At 45.8% G+C, this 16,597-nt stretch overlaps 1 protein-coding gene across 1 annotated transcript in view; it reads right to left on the bottom strand.

Annotated features, from left to right (window-relative positions):
- The window catches only part of LOC143923711 (uncharacterized), a 512,582-nt gene that overhangs the window by 146,749 nt on the left and 349,236 nt on the right, over positions 1-16,597 (bottom strand). The window lies entirely within an intron of this gene.

Genomic DNA, 16,597 nt, shown 5'->3' with positions numbered 1-16,597 from the left:
GTGGATCAGCAGGCTCCGCTAAACACACCGCTGGGTAGACCGAGCGGTGATGGGACCCCCTACCTCTCTTCCAGGCCAGTAACAGCTCCCGCGCCGGCTGCAGCGAAGAAAGATGGCGACGGCCGCCCTCGCAGAGGATCCGCGGTTCCCCAGGCCCGATCCCAGCAATATATGCACGGGGGAGCAGCAGATGATGCAGCTACACACTGTAGGTAGGTATTTGGGCAGTTTTTAGATGTTTTTGGCACGGATGGCAAAGGATTGCAAAGGATTACACATAAGGATGCCCGGAGCTCCTCTCCTACACGTCCACCGCCACTCACATCCGGACACGCCCCCCCAGCAGTGTTAATTTTGACATTAAAATTTTATTTTGTTTTAGTTATAGTCTTTTGACTAGAATGCCATTTTCGTTTTAGTCATCTGAATTGTTTTAGTTGTATTTTAGTGGACTAAAATATAATGGGATTAGTTAAATGTATATGCATTATTTAATCATTTCTTTAGAATTGCCAAATTCAATATATACTCCTGGAGTAAAAATTGAATAAGATATTATTTCTGGTATTAAAGGGTTACTAAAACCTCATTTTTTTGTTTTGTTTTTCAAATAACAAACATGTCATACTTACCGCCACTGTTTTACACAGAGTGGCCCCGATCCTCCTGTTCTTTGGTCCCTCAACGGCGCTCGCGGCTCCTCCTGGCATCTGAAACCCCCTAGTAGGAGCGCTCTCCCGAGGGGTTACCGTGCTCCGTAGTCCAGCATTTGTGACTATAGACACAGAATGCTGGACTCAGCCCAGGGCCATTGGATTTGATTGACAGCAGCGGGAGCCAATGGCTGCGCTGCTTATGAATCAATTCCAATCAAGGGCAGACACAATGGGCAGAGAGGTAGAGCGTGTCTCTACCGAGGGAAAGAATGGGCTCAGGTGAGTAAAATGGGGGGAGGGCTGGGGGGGTCTGTCAGTGTCAGAAGTTTTTTCACCTTAATGCATAGGATGCATTAAGGTGAAAAAACACGAGGGTTTACAACCCCTTTAAGGTTTGAACATGTATAACAGACACAGATTTAGCCATTGTGTATATCACGTCTTTATAAGTAAAACCAATAAAAAAAACAAAAATTTAGTTTTTTGACAAGCAGAAGTGCAATATGAAAATATAAAAAAAGTGTACTCTATTGGCTGTAATGCCATTGCACATATTACCTGAATATATTACCAACATTAAATATTAAGAAAAAAAATAAGAAATGCCTTTTTCTTATTTTTTTTTTCTTTTAGCAGCTTAGTACATATGCCCCCTACATATTCTTATTTAGTAGTGCGGTGTTAATTTTGACGTGAGATTTCAATCTAGTTTTAGTCATAGTCTTTCGACTAAAATGGCATTTTAGTTTTAGTCATATTTTAGTCATCTCAATTGTGTTTGTTTTAGCAGAATAAAATAGTATTAATTTAGTCTACGAAAATTAATTATTCGAATAAAATAATTTAGTCTAGGCAAGACAATCCGCCAACTAAAACAACGCATATATGACCATATTTACTACTCCCAATTTGCAAAAATGTTTACACCAGTCAGCCGCCACCTGGGTCTATATCATAAGTTTAATGTTACCCTTGTCAGTGTTATTATTTTGGAGGTAAACGTGGCAGAAACTGGGACAAATGCATTCTCCAGAAGGAAACATTCTGGATTGAGCGCCTTGAAGCGACTAAGCCACCAGGCATAAACGAGGTACTATCATACCGGCCCTTCCTTTGAGGTGGCCTCTTTGATCCCTGGTCATTTACAATATATTTTGTGTGCTATTCAGTTTGGTCATATACTAAACTTGTTGGCCCTGACAACTTGCAATAATTATGAAATTGTTCTGCATACAAATTGTTTCATAAATTCAAGTATCAAATGCCTTTTGAAGTCAATGTTCCAACAAATAATGTGTATAAGTATAGCAATTGTCCAATTTACACTGGACTGCTAGATTTGAATTATTGTATTTGGCGGAAACTTGTATCCCGGCACTATATCATGATGTCTGTGTGTGTATGTATGTATGTATGTATGTATGTATGTATGTATGTATGTATATATATATATATATATATATATATATATATATATATATATATATATATATATATATATATATATATATATATATATATATATATATATATTAGCAGAGCGTCCCAGAGGGAGCCAGGAAAAGTCCTGTTCGGGGTTTATACCTCTCCCCAGGCTCCTCTCCTACACATTCAGGAATCTGTGATCCAGTTCGGGTCTTGGGCCTCCTCCCCAGGCTAATTTAGGCTCACCTGAGCAGACAGCCTTTGCTCTCTGCCTGGGACATTCACACAAACTTCGTCTGTGAAGAGAGTAAGGTTGGTAAAACCTGTTAAACAGTCCTTTGTAGAGACTGACAAGCGTTAGGCTTGTTCAGCCTGGTAGTGAGGGCCTGCAGACTGTATAGCTAGAGCCGTGGTTTTGTATTTTGTTACTTTGCCCTTTATTTTGTTTTCGGGAGCACTGTACAGCACCTGTATATGGACTTGTATATACCACAAATAAACACAGCACTGTTGGTCACTTCATCTCTGGATTTGGTATCTGTGCCTGAGAAACTGCTCATCCCAGGGAGCTTTATACCTGCTACCTGTCCCCCAGGTTACATATGGTGGAGAATGTGGGCAGCTGTAGTAACTTACTACTTAAAAGGCCAGTACCTAGAGTGACTAAACATGGAGGAAATCCTAAAACAATCGATCAGATCCAATGCTGCACAACAGCAAACAAACGCTGAACTACGGCAAGTCAATGCTGCACAACAGCAAGCCAATGCTGCACAGCAGCAAGCCAATGCTGCACAGCAGGAAGCCAATGCTGCACAGCAGAAAGCCAATGCTGCACAGCAGAAAGCTAATGCTATCGCACAGGAGCAATTGCAGAGGCTGTCTGAACAGCTAGCCACTGATGCAAAAGCGGATAGGAAAACCGTGGCTGAGGTTGTAGAGATGCTAGCACAGTGGTCACCTACTAAAGTTGATGATGTTGAAGCCCTCAGTCATCCATGTGGGTCGCTTTCTTTCTAAGATGACTGCAGATGATGATCCAGAGGCCTTTCTGCTAATGTTTGAACGGACCGCTGAGAGGGAAGGTTGGCCTAAAACCCAGTGGGCAGGACTGGTTGCTCCCTTGCTTTCTGGAGAATCGCAGAAGGCCTACTATGATTTGGAATCAGCAGAAGCGGGAGACTATGAAAAGGTCAAATGGGAAATCCTGGCACGACTTGGTGTCACTTTGGCAGTTCGAGTTTCAGGGGAAGCCCCCAAGATCGCAGATGTTCGACCTAATTCACCTGGTGAGGAAATGGCTACAGCCGGAGTCCCTGTCTGGGCCACAAATAGTGGAGCGTGTGTTCATGGACCGGTTCCTGAGGTCACTACCAATTCCCCTGCAGACGTGGGTGAGTCAAGGAGACCCCAAATCGGCGGACAACCTCGTGGAACTCGTTGAAAGGTACTTTGCTGCAGAAAACCTGGTCACCACCCCTACAACTGCGCAGACTTTCTACCCAAAGCCACGGTCTCCCCAGGCAACCAGTAAGACTGTTCCAAGGGAAGTGGGTGGTAAAGATGGCAAGGAAATAGGGGGGAGGAATTTTGTTGCCAGGACTGAAGTTTGCCGTCCCAAACAAGGGAAGCCATTGCCTGTCAGCAAACCAAACTGGGGAAATGTCAGGTGTTTTCGTTGCCAAGAACTGGGACATGTCGCAGCAAATTGTCCATTGACAGATGAACCGATGTAGTGCGATTTTTCCATTAGGAGACAGTCTATGTTTGCAGCTGTTTCATGCTCTGCAGCGCCAAATATGGGAAAACCAATGTGCCAAATGACTGTTAATGATAAGCCTATTACAGCCTTGTTGGACTCTGGAAGTCTAGTGACTTTGGTTACAGCTGAAATGATTGAACCTGTGAATTGTCATGCTAAAAAAATTGCTGTGACCTGTATTCACGGGGATACCAGGGAGTACCCTATAACCACTGTTCGGTTTAAAACTGGCTTAGGTATGGTGACCCATCAGGTTGGACTTGGTGCACAGGGCCATCATTGGCAGGGACTTCCCTACGTTTTGGGAACTGTGGGATCGTCCCAACCCAGTCGCAGTGCCTGACTCAGTGGCAGAGCCAGAACTCCTTGCCACTACTGACAAAGTGGGTACAGGGGATTCCTCTCAGGACTCCCCGTGTTTTCTTCTATCGGTTATGGCAGGAGAACTGGAGGGGTCTGAGGAAGTCCCCACCACCAGTAGAGCTGGACAACCGTCTGCTGAATCCAAGCCTACGTTCGAGTTTGCTGACCTTAATGTGCACAAAGAAAATTTTGGTACTGAGCAAAGAAAAGACCAGACCCTTGCCAGGGCCTGGGAAAATGTAATAGTGATTAATGAGGTATCTGTCGAACCAGGGGACAGGCCCTGTTTTCCTTATTTCAGCAGCAATGAGGATTTACTGTATCATGTATGTAAAATGAATGATGAAGTGGTTGAACAATTGGTGGTCCCTAAGCCATACAGACGGGTGTTGGAACTTGCCCATGGGCATTTGCTAGGAGGCCATTTAGGGGGTTGAAAAAACTACTGAAAGGGTGTTGCGTAGGTTTTACTGGCCCGGGGTACAGAAAGATATTGAGAATTATTGTCAATCCTGTCCTGTGTGTCAGATGTCAGCCCCACTACCCCACTTCCGAAGTCCTTTAGTGCCATTATCTATTATTGAAGTGCCCTTTGAGAGGATTGCCATGGACCTTGTGGGTCCACTCCCCAAGTCTGCCCGGGGTCATCAGCATATCCTAGTAATCATGGATTATGCTACCCGTTATCCTGAAGCGGTTCCCTTAAGCACCGCTTCTGATAAAAACATCGCCAAGGAGCTGTTTATGGTATTCAGTCGGTTGGGCATCCCTAAAGAAGTCCTTACAGACCAGGGCACCCCATTCATGTCGCGAATAACTAGGGAGCTGTGCGAGTTGTTTAAGGTGACACAGTTGCGAACCTCAGTGTACCATCCTCAAACGGATGGTTTGGTGGAACGCTTCAATAAGACGTTAAAGAACATGTTAAAAAGGTTTTTGACAAGGATGGGAAAAACTGGGACTTCCTGATACCATACTTGATGTTTGCCATCAGGGAGGTTCCCCAATCCTCTACGGGTACTCTCCATTTGAGTTGCTTTATGGGAGACACCCTCGGGGACTTTTAGACCTAGCCAAAGAAACTTGGGAGGGGGAGCAGACACCCCATAAAAGTGTCATTGAGCACATTGCTCAAATGCAGGAGAGGATTGCAGCAATCATGCCGATGGTAAAAGAACACTTACTGCAGGCCCAGGCAGCCCAACGGAGAATATACAACAGGGTGGCCCAACTGGGGGTTTTCTCACCTGGTGACAGGGTCCTGGTGTTGGTTCCTACTGTTGAGAGCAAGTTCCTAGCTAAGTGGTAGGGTCCCTTTGAAGTAATTAAAAGAGTTGGGGAAGTCAACTACAAGGTGTATCAACCAGGAAAAAGGAAGCCCGAACAGGTTTACCATGTAAACCTGTTAAAGCCCTGGAAGGATAGACTGGCGTTAACTGCGAGATCCCTCCCGGTAGCGCCTAAGGGTACTGAGTCCCCTCTGATCCCTGAGGTCACAATTCCTGATACCTTGTCATGTTCCCAAAAACAGGAAGCTAGAGAGTTCCTGATAAGGAATAGAGAGAAATTTTCAGAGTTACCTGGCATGACTTCAGCAGTTCAGCATGATATTGTTACTGAACCTGGGGTACATGTCAAGCTCAAACCATACAGAATTCCTGAAGCGAGGAGAAAAGACATCAGCAATGAAGTTAAAAGAATGTTGGAGCTGGATGTTATTGAGGAATCCAATAGTGACTGGTCTAGCCCCGTAGTGTTAGTCCCAAAACCGGATGGCACTTGGAGGTTCTGTAATGACTTCAGGAAGCTTAATGCAGTGACAAACTTTGACACATACCCAATGCCATGAGTAGACAAACTTATAGACCAACTTGGCAAAGCTCGCTATATTACCACTTTGGACTTGACAAAAGGGTATTGGCAAATACCCCTGACTGATAGCGCCAAAGAGAAGACTGCATTTGTGACCCCGAAGGGTTCATTTCAATATAAAAAAATGCCTTTTGGGTTGCAAAATGCCCCCACAACATTTCAGAGGGCCATGGACAGGACCCTAAGACCCCACCGACGATATGCAGAAGCCTTTTTAGATGACATAGTGGTATATAGCGCTGACTGGGAGTCTCACTTGCCTCGTGTTCAGGCTGTCCTTGATTCCCTCTTCAAAGATGGTTTTTACGGCAAATCCAAAAAAATGTGCCATTGGTCTAGAGGAAGCCAAGTATTTGGGCTACACTATTGGCCGTGGTGTCGTAAAACCTCAAGTGAGTAAAATAGAAGCCATCCAGGAGTGGCTACGTCCTGCAAACAAGAAGCAGGTCAGGGCCTTTCTTGGCATTGCGGGGTATTATAGAAGATTTATTCCAAATTTTGCAACTATAGCTGCCCCTCTGACAGACCTGACGAAAGGTAGAGACTCTGTAATGGTGAAATGGTCCTCAGTAGCAGAGGAGTCTTTCGAAGTCCTGAAGAAGGCTCTTTGTGCACAGCCAGTACTGTACTCCCCCGATTTCTCCAAAGATCTTTTGGTTCAGACGGATGCGTCTGATGTTGGTATCGGGGCAGTACTATCGCAGGTACACAATGGGGAAGAACACCCTGTGGTGTACCTAAGCAGAAAGCTCAATGACCATGAGAAAAAGTATGCAGTCATTGAAAAGGAATGTTTAGCCATAAAGTGGGCCGTGGATGCGCTCAGATACTATTTGTTAGGGCGCCAGTTAGTAACTGACCATGCTCCCCTGAAGTGGATGGCCCAAAAGAAGGAGACTAATAGACGGGTGAACCGGTGGTTTTTGGCTCTACAGGATTACTCCTTCACCGTAAAACACAGGCCAGGTGTTGAGATGGGGAATGTAGATGCCCTGTCCCGTGTGCACTCCTGTTGGGTCACAGGTGTTCCAACCCTGGGGTTGAAACAAGGGGGGAGGATATGTAGCAGAGCGTCCCAGAGGGAGCCAGGAAAAGTCCTGTTCGGGGTTTATACCTCTCCCAGGCTCCTCTCCTACACATTTAGGAATCTGTGATCCAGTTCGGGTCTTGGTCCTCCTCCCCAGGGTAATTTAGGCTCACCTGAGCAGACAGCCTTTGCTCTCTGCCTGGGACATTCACACAAACTTCGTCTGTGAAGAGAGTAAGGTTGGTAAAACCTGTTAAGCAGTCCTTTGTAGAGACTGACAAGCGTTAGGCTTGTTCAGCCTGGTAGTGAGGGCCTGCAGACTGTATAGCTAGAGCCGTGACACGGCTAGGTTTTGTGTTTTGTTACTTTGCCCTTTATTTTGTTTTCGGGAGCACTGTACAGCACCTGTATATGGACTTGTATATATCACAAATAAACACAGTACCGTTGGTCACTTCATCTCTGGATTTGGTATCTGTGCCTGAGAAACTGCTCATCCCAGGGAGCTTTATACCTGCTACCTGTCCCCCAGGTTACAATATATATATATGTGTGTGTGTGTGTATAATATATATATATATATATATATATATATATATATATATATATATACACACAGACAGACAGACAGACAGACAGACATATACATATGTATCTCTCCGCTCTTATGACTGGGAATTTTGACCGCAGTTCCCCTTTTTGGCCATGGGGGGCATTAGCTGTGGACACGGCTGGGATGTGTGGCCACCCAAGCCTTTGGGAACAGAGGGGCTCCAGACTGAGTGCAGTATAAATCATATATTTAACCACTTACCGACCGCCGCACGACAATGTACGTCCCTTTTTTTCCAGGGGGATATCTCGGTAACAGCAGCAGCTGCTGCCACAACCGAAATATCCATTACCGTTATCGGCTGTGGGAGAGGTGCCACCCCCCCTCCCGCCACTCTCCCGCAACCTCTGCAGCTTACCGGAGCCATCGGCAGAGGCAGAGGCGATCGGGTCCTAACCGTGACTGGGTATGGTATGGAGACGAGTGAGGCTAAGATGGCCCCCACCCGTCTCCATACCATAGCAGGGCAGAAGCTACGTCAAAATGTCACTTCCGCCCATATGTCTTAAAGGCACATTTTTTCAATGTCATTTTTTCAAATGACAAATTTTTCTATTACAAGGGATGTTTACGAAGCGTGATATGATGTAAACACTGAGTCTGAAAAAGAGGCCCAGTCCTTAAGTGGTTAATAAAAACAAGTAGTAACTCACAGGTTAAATTAGATGAGTTCAGTATGTGGTGAAAATCGCCAGTCCTGGAGTCTCATAAAAGTCTTCCCTTTGCAGCCTGGGGCACTGATGTGATCTTGCAGGGATCCAGAGAATGCTGGGAACCAGGAGGCAGGAAACAAGAAGCAGCTGGTCGTGACTTCACAGGAACAGGAAATGTGATTATTCACAGTGGCAAGGAATGGTAATGCATTTCAAAGCTACAGCTTCTTCATCAGACCATGATTGGCTGGCAAACCTGGCAGTCTTATATTACAGAGGAAATAGAAACAGAGAGATCTGATGGGCTGGCCAGCCCGTCAATCAAATAGACAGATTCAAAGAGGTAGATGGCTGGAGACCGAAGTGAATGTAAATATGAGTAAGAAGCTTGCTGATTAATAGTGCGAGATAAGTTTATAACGTTTGCAGAAATCGATCAATTCACTGATTGATTAAATACATAAATATAAAATGTATAAATATACCTCAAATTTAAAATGAATACATTTTTATAAGTAAATTAACCAAGAAATGAATTAAGAAAATTATTAGCAATTTGGAAATCAATTGCTTATTATAAATTATAATGAATTAATAAAATGGTGAGAATGGAGGAAAGAGAGGACTCTATGCTAGGTATAATATTAAGGTTCTAAGTTATATCATGACCAAAAATACTTCTCAAAAGGATAAAATCGAATCTTCAGATAATAAATGGTTAATGGATAATGCAGCATTATCCATTAACCATTTATTATCTGAAGATTCGATTTTATCCTTTTGAGAAGTATTTTTGGTCATGATATAACTTAGAACCTTAATATTATACCTAGCATAGAGTCCTCTCTTTCCTCCATTCTCACCATTTTATTAATTCATTATAATTTATAATAATCAATTGATTTCCAAATTGCTAATAATTTTCTTAATTCATTTCTTAGTTAATTTACTTATAAAAATGTATTCATTTTACATTTGAGGTATATTTATACATTTTATATTTATGTATTTAATCAATCAGTGAATTGATCGATTTCTGCAAACTGTAAGGGATCTTCCCGGGGTAGGGTGAGTTTGGACACAGTTCACAGCAGACTTGGAATTTATAAAGCAGACCTTGGCGTTTATTCGTGGCACAAACAGTCCAACAAACAAAAACATACGGCAACACCGTGCTTTTTAAGTACAACAGAAAAAAAGTAAAAAAAACAACCTAGCCCGGCTGGGCGCTTACTAACAGGTTCTTCTCACCTATCTGACACTTATAAACACAGCGTCTTTCGCCTGGATATCGCAGGGTGGGTTTCAGCTCCAGCAGTGGCTGCGCTCGCAGCTTCCTCCAACCCACAGACTGTTCATTTCCCTGGCTGAGAGCGAACACCTGCAGGCCCCGCAGAGCCTTTACCTTCCCAGGCTAATTAGGATCAAAGCTCACCTGATCCAAAACCCAGAACTGGATCGGGGGGGGGTGTGTGGAATGACAGGTCCCTCTACCAAACCTACCTGCCATTCCATATAAACCCAGGCCCGGCAAGATTAAATAACCACTCAGCAGCATATTGCTGCTGAGAAACTGATCCATCCTGGACTTACCATCTCACACTGTGTAGCAACCTAGGTGAGATGTACACCCCCTCGACCACTTCTCCAGTGACATGTCTACATATCCCCCCCCTCTTTTTCAGACCGGAGGGCTGAGCCTTTTGTCCCCACAGACAACTTACCCTCGACAATGCGTCAGCATTTGCCTGTAATTTCCCTGGCCTGTGTTCCACAGTGAAATTAAAGTTTTGTAAGGACAGAAACCATCTAGTCACTCTTGCATTTCTCTCCTTGTTTAACTTCATCCATGTTAGGGGGGCATGGTCTGTCACCAACTTGAATTTCCTGCCTAGCAAGTAATACTTTAAAGATTCTAGGGCCCACTTCACTGCCAAACATTCTCGCTCCACAATGGCATAATTTTTCTCGGCCGGGGTTAGTTTTCTACTCAAGTACGTCACCGGATGCTCCTCACCATTCACTACTTGTGAGAGTACTGCACCTAAGCCTGTGTTAGAGGCATCTGTCTGGACCAGAAATTCTCGCCTGAAATCGGGGGTAACTAACACAGGTGGTTGGCACAAGGCAGACTTAAGGCTTTGGAAAGCCTTCTCGGCCTCTGGGGTCCACGTGACCATTGCTGTCTTTCCGCCCTTTGTCAAGTCAGTTAGTGGAGCAGCAACTGAGGCAAAGTTCGGCACAAATCTACGGTAATAACCCGTAATACCCAGGAAAGCTCTAACCTGTTTCCTTGTCAGGGGTCTAGGCCAATTCTGTATTGCCTCAATTTTATTTAGCTGTGGCTTAATCAATCCTCTCCCAACAATGTAGCCCAGATATTTGGCCTCTTCTAGGGCTAGAGCACACTTCTCGGCATTTATGGTCAACCCTGCATCACTTATGGTATCCAACACGGCCTGTACCTTACAGAGGTGACTTTCCCAATCAGGGCTAAAAATGACCACATCATCGAGGTAGGCGGCTGAGTAATCCCGATGTGGTCGCAGAATCAAGTCCATCAACCTCTGGAAAGTTGCAGGCGCTCCATGTAACCCGAATGGCATCACTACATACTGGAATAGCCCATCAGGGGTGGAGAATGCAGTTTTCTCTTTAGCCTCACCAGAAAGTGGAATCTGCCAGTAGCCCTTTGTGAGATCGAGGGTGGTTATGTACCTGGCGTTACCTAACTTCTCAATCAACTCATCTACCCTGGGCATAGGATAAGCATCGAACTTGGAGATCTCATTCAACTTTCTGAAATCGTTACAGAACCTCCAAGTTCCATTGGGCTTTGGGATTAGCACAATCGGGCTGGACCATTCACTCTGTGACACCTCAATTACCCCCAGATCAAGCATACGTTTTACCTCGGCAGATACGGCTTTCCTACGTGCCTCCGGTATCCTATAGGGCTTTAGGTTTACTCTGCTTCTAGGCTCAGTTTCAATGTGATGATGGATGAGGTGGGTACGCCCTGGGAGGTCAGAGAACTTGTTTTTGTTTTTCTGTAAAAATTCCTGAGCCTCCTGTTTCTGTGACACTGATAGAGTATCACCTACCTTGACTGGAGGGATTGGTGGTGACAAATTATTAACAGTATTTGTCGCCACCAAGGATTCCCTGTCTTTCCAGGGCTTGATCAAGTTTATGTGATAAACTTGGAAAGGCTTCCTTCTACCTGGTTGGTGCACCTTGTAGTTCACCTCACTGATCTTTTCAACAATTTCATAAGGACCTTGCCACTTCGCCAAGAATTTACTCTCAACAGTGGGGACTAGTATAAGGACCCTATCGCCTGGGTTGAATGTCCTGATTCTTGCGGACCGGTTGTAAATTCTACTTTGGGCCTCTTGAGCTCTCTGGAGGTGTTCCCTTACCAGGGGCATTACAGTGGCTATACGGTCCTGCATTTGTGCTACATGCTCAATAACACTCTTGTATGGGGTGGACTCATTCTCCCATGTCTCTTTTGCAATGTCCAGTAGACCCCTAGGGTGACGACCATAGACCAACTCGAATGGTGAGAACCCTGTGGACGCTTGGGGCACTTCCCTAATAGCAAACATGAGGTAGGGTAATAAATGATCCCAGTCACGACCATCTTTTCCCACCACTTTCTTCAACATATGTTTCAAAGTTTTATTAAATCTCTCCACCAATCCGTCCGTCTGGGGGTGGTATACAGAGGTACGGATGTGTGAGACTTTAAATAGTTTGCATAATTCCTTCATCAGTTTTGACATAAATGGCGTACCTTGGTCAGTTAGGATTTCTTTGGGGATCCCAGTCCTAGAGAACATATAAAACAACTCACGTGCAATTGTTTTAGATGCAGTGTTTCTTAAGGGTACAGCCTCAGGATAGCGGGTCGCATAATCTATGACTACCAAAATATACTGGTGTCCTCTAGCTGACTTTACAACGGGACCCACTAAATCCATGGCAATACGCTCAAAAGGCACCTCTATAATAGGGAGCGAAACCAAAGGACTGCGAAAATGTGACACTGGGGCACTAACCTGACATGTGGGGCACGACTCGCAGTATTTTTTAATGTCATCATATATCGCCGGCCAAAAAAACCTCTGGAGAACCCTCTCTCGCGTTTTGTCAGTCCCCAAGTGTCCCCCAAGAACATGGTTATGTGCCATGTCAAGCACCTGACGCCGGTACGGCTTAGGTACCAGAAGCTGTTCCACAATCTCATCCTTAATCTTATTGACTCTATAGAAAAGATCATTAGTCACCGAAAAATGTGGAAATCTTTTTTCAGCATCTGGTTCCTGAGGTACCCCATTCATAACAGCAACCTGCTCTCTCGCATTTTTGAGAGTGGGGTCCTGTAATTGTGCAGCGCCAAAATTATCCCTAGACACCTCTAAGTCTAGTATATTTTGCTCAGTGGGAGGAGCCTCCTCCTCCCCAGCCAGGACCTGCAAAGGAGAACAATCATTTTCATCCTGCACACTTCTATCATTCACAGGGGACAAGGCAACCCCCTTAGAGGTATCCTCACTCCTTTTGGGGATTTTTCTTTTTTCCCAGAGAGCCCAGAATAATGGAAAATCGCGCCCCAATATTACATTATGCATGAGGTTTTTAACCACACCCACTTCATATTGTACGGTGCCTTGTTCAGTCCCGACTTTAGCCAGCACTATAGGGTACACTTTTGTATCACCATGTATGCACACAACACTCATATGCTTTTTAGACTCTAAGTCCCCAGCCACCAGGCTAGCATGCACCAAGGTTACGAGGCTTCCCGAGTCCATTAACGCCTTAACGGGAAGGTCATTGATTGTAATATTGCAGATTTGCGGTTCAGTCTCTAGTCCAGGAACTGCAGCACAAGATGGTTCCGCAAATAGCGACTGACGCCGGCTAGCGTCACACTCCATGGGTTCAGTGGTAAGAGGGCAATGGGCAGACACGTGTCCCGCCTCATGGCATCTCCAACACTGGATAGGGCCTGGTCTCTTTGGCAAGGAGTCCTTTTTAGAGCCCCTTAGCCACCCGGGACCATCACCAGTCTTTTGTCCCTGAGACACCACTTGAGCCCTTTTCCCTCCATCAGCACCCCTCCACACTCCCCCAATAGATGGAAGTCTCTTACCAGCTGACGGCACAGATCTGGCGCTCCGGGGAGGTGAAGATGCTGCAGGAACATCACGGAGGTAGTCCTCAGTCGCCTGGAACCTCTCCACAAGGTTGACAAGTTCGTTTGCATTCTTAGGATCACCTTGTCCCACCCAGCGTTGCAGGTCAGTAGGAAGCGCTCGGAGGTAGCGATCCATCACGACCTTCTCTAGGATTTGTGCAGGAGTAGAAGTGTCTGGCTCCAACCACTTTCTTGCCAAATGGATTAGGTCATACATCTGGGACCTCGCTGATTTGTCCAGACTGTAGCTCCAGTTGCGTACCCTCCGGGCACGGACTGCAGTAGTAACTCCTAGTCGGACAAGTACCTCCTCTTTTAGCCGAGTATAGTCCTTAACCTCTTGCTCACTGAGGTCATAGTAGGCCTTTTGAGGTTCACCTGTTAAATAGGGCGCAATTACCTCTGCCCACTCAGCGGCTGGTAACTTCTCTCGCTCAGCCACGCGCTCAAATACTGTTAGATAGGCCTCAACATCGTCCTCAGCAGTCATCTTTTGCAGCGCTTGCTGCACAGTCCTTCTCCCAAAAAAAATCTCTGGAGCGGCTCCCTCCACTGTGGGTGGATTAGCAACCACAGGCGCCTCTCGATTTACTATCAGGTGCTCGATAAGTTGTTGTTGGCTTTGGCGCAAAGCTTGCAACTCTTCCTTATGCATCTGCTGTTGTGCAGCCATGGACTGTTCATGTCGTCTATTGGCCTCTGTCTGAGCCTGCTGTTGTTGCAAACTCACTTGCATAAACTGCTTCAGCATCTCCTCCATGTTGCTGGACTGTTCTTGGAGTGTAGTTGCAGCTTTCACCCAGGACATAAGCAGCTGTAGCCAAGTCTGTCCACACCGTTGCCCCTAGCAACCGTGTTGCCCGCTTTCTCCACCAATTGTAAGGGATCTTCCCGGGGTAGGGTGAGTTTGGACACAGTTCACAGCAGACTTGGAATTTATAAAGCAGACCTTGGCGTTTATTCGTGGCACAAACAGTCCAACAAACAAAAACATACGGCAACACCGTGCTTTTTAAGTACAACAGAAAAAAAGTAAAAAAAACAACCTAGCCCGGCTGGGCGCTAACTAACAGGTTCTTCTCACCTATCTGACACTTATAAACACAGCGTCTTTCGCCTGGATATCGCAGGGTGGGTTTCAGCTCCAGCAGTGGCTGCGCTCGCAGCTTCCTCCAACCCACAGACTGTTCATTTCCCTGGCTGAGAGCGAACACCTGCAGGCCCCGCAGAGCCTTTACCTTCCCAGGCTAATTAGGATCAAAGCTCACCTGATCCAAAACCCAGAACTGGATCGGGGGGGGGGTGTGTGGAATGACAGGTCCCTCTACCAAACCTACCTGCCATTCCATATAAACCCAGGCCCGGCAAGATTAAATAACCACTCAGCAGCATATTGCTGCTGAGAAACTGATCCATCCTGGACTTACCATCTCACACTGTGTAGCAACCTAGGTGAGATGTACACCCCCTCGACCACTTCTCCAGTGACATGTCTACAAAACGTTATAAACTTATCTCGCACTATTAATCAGCAAGCTTCTTACTCATATTTACATTCACTTCGGTCTCCAGCCATCTACCTCTTTGAATCTGTCTATTTGATTGACGGGCTGGCCAGCCCATCAGATCTCTCTGTTTCTATTTCCTCTGTAATATAAGACTGCCAGGTTTGCCAGCCAATCATGGTCTGATGAAGAAGCTGTAGCTTCGAAATGCATTACCATTCCTGGCCACTGTGAATAATCACATTTCCTGTTCCTGTGAAGTCACGACCAGCTGCTTCTTGTTTCCTGCCTCCTGGTTCCCAGCATTCTCTGGATCCCTGTAAGATCACACCAGTGCCTCAGGCTGCAAAGGGAAGACTTTTATGAGACTCCAGGACTGGCGATTTTCACTGCATACTGAACTCATCTAATTTAACCTGTGAGTTACTACTTGTTTTTATTAAATATATGATTTATACTGCACTCAGTCTGGCGCCCCTCTGTTCCCATTTCTACACAGAGCTCATCGCTTCACTCTAAGGGAGCTGCCTCCAGGTGCTAATCATACAAGATCTCGGATCATTTATGGACATTATTTTTTAATAAATGTTTTAATATTATGTGTGCTTATTCACACACATTTTATGTATACCTATATTCCAGTTGCTATATAATTTTATGTTATCACCATATCTAGCGCCGCTGTTCACCCCTGTTTTCACCCAAGCCTTTGGGGCTGCAACCCCCTCTCCTGGGCCACCTTTGACCTAGGATGGGGGGCCATGCATCTACCCACTGCAACTTGGACTCTAGTGCACTTGCGCGATACTCTAGTGCACATGTGCGGTGCACCAGCGGCCGGGCTGAGTGATGTTAGACGCCAGTCTGATGGAGCTCAGTCGGGGTGTACATATAGAGGATTCAGGACAACATTCCCTAGGTGTTCTGAGGGAAGCTGACCACCATTCTACCCCTGGAACCAGCAAACTTGCAGCCTCACAACCGGAACCTAGAACTAGTGCACACCCAGGTATTTAACTCAGTGCCTTTTGGCTTGCATCATTTTATTGCCTTAGTATGTGTATACATTCCCCTGGTTTTCATAGCATCCTTGCTTACTCTGCTCCCCAGATAGTGGATGTTTAAACCTGTCAGTGTTCTGTCTAAAAATGTCCACTTATCGAATAGTGTCCACTGTGTAATGCGCAGGCGCAGCGCTTGCACAGTACGGAGCACAAGGAGATTCGGAAAGTCTCCGAAGATGAACAGCGCCTGTGCCGCGAGTCCAGGTGCAAGCCCCACCATCCAAGTGGACATAGGGCTGCACATAGTTAGAGGGCCCCTCGCGGGCTTGCTTCGCTCGGCTCTTTTTTATTCCACTTGGATGGTGGGGCTTGAACGTGGACTCATGGCGCAGGCGCCGCTCATCTTCGGATATATTCGGAATCTGCTTGTCATGTGTACTGCGCACACAGCGGACACTATCCGCCGGGGACACTATTTGACAGGACGCTGGTACTGGATGCCTGTATTCTC

Source organism: Lithobates pipiens, unplaced genomic scaffold (genome assembly GCF_037356315.1).
Source record: "Lithobates pipiens isolate NorthernLeopardFrog02 unplaced genomic scaffold, aLitPip1_a1.2 Scaffold_22, whole genome shotgun sequence".
Taxonomy (NCBI): domain Eukaryota; kingdom Metazoa; phylum Chordata; class Amphibia; order Anura; family Ranidae; genus Lithobates; species Lithobates pipiens.
The sequence above is the reverse complement of the archived record's forward strand: the minus strand, read 5'-3'. Positions and strand labels throughout refer to the sequence as shown.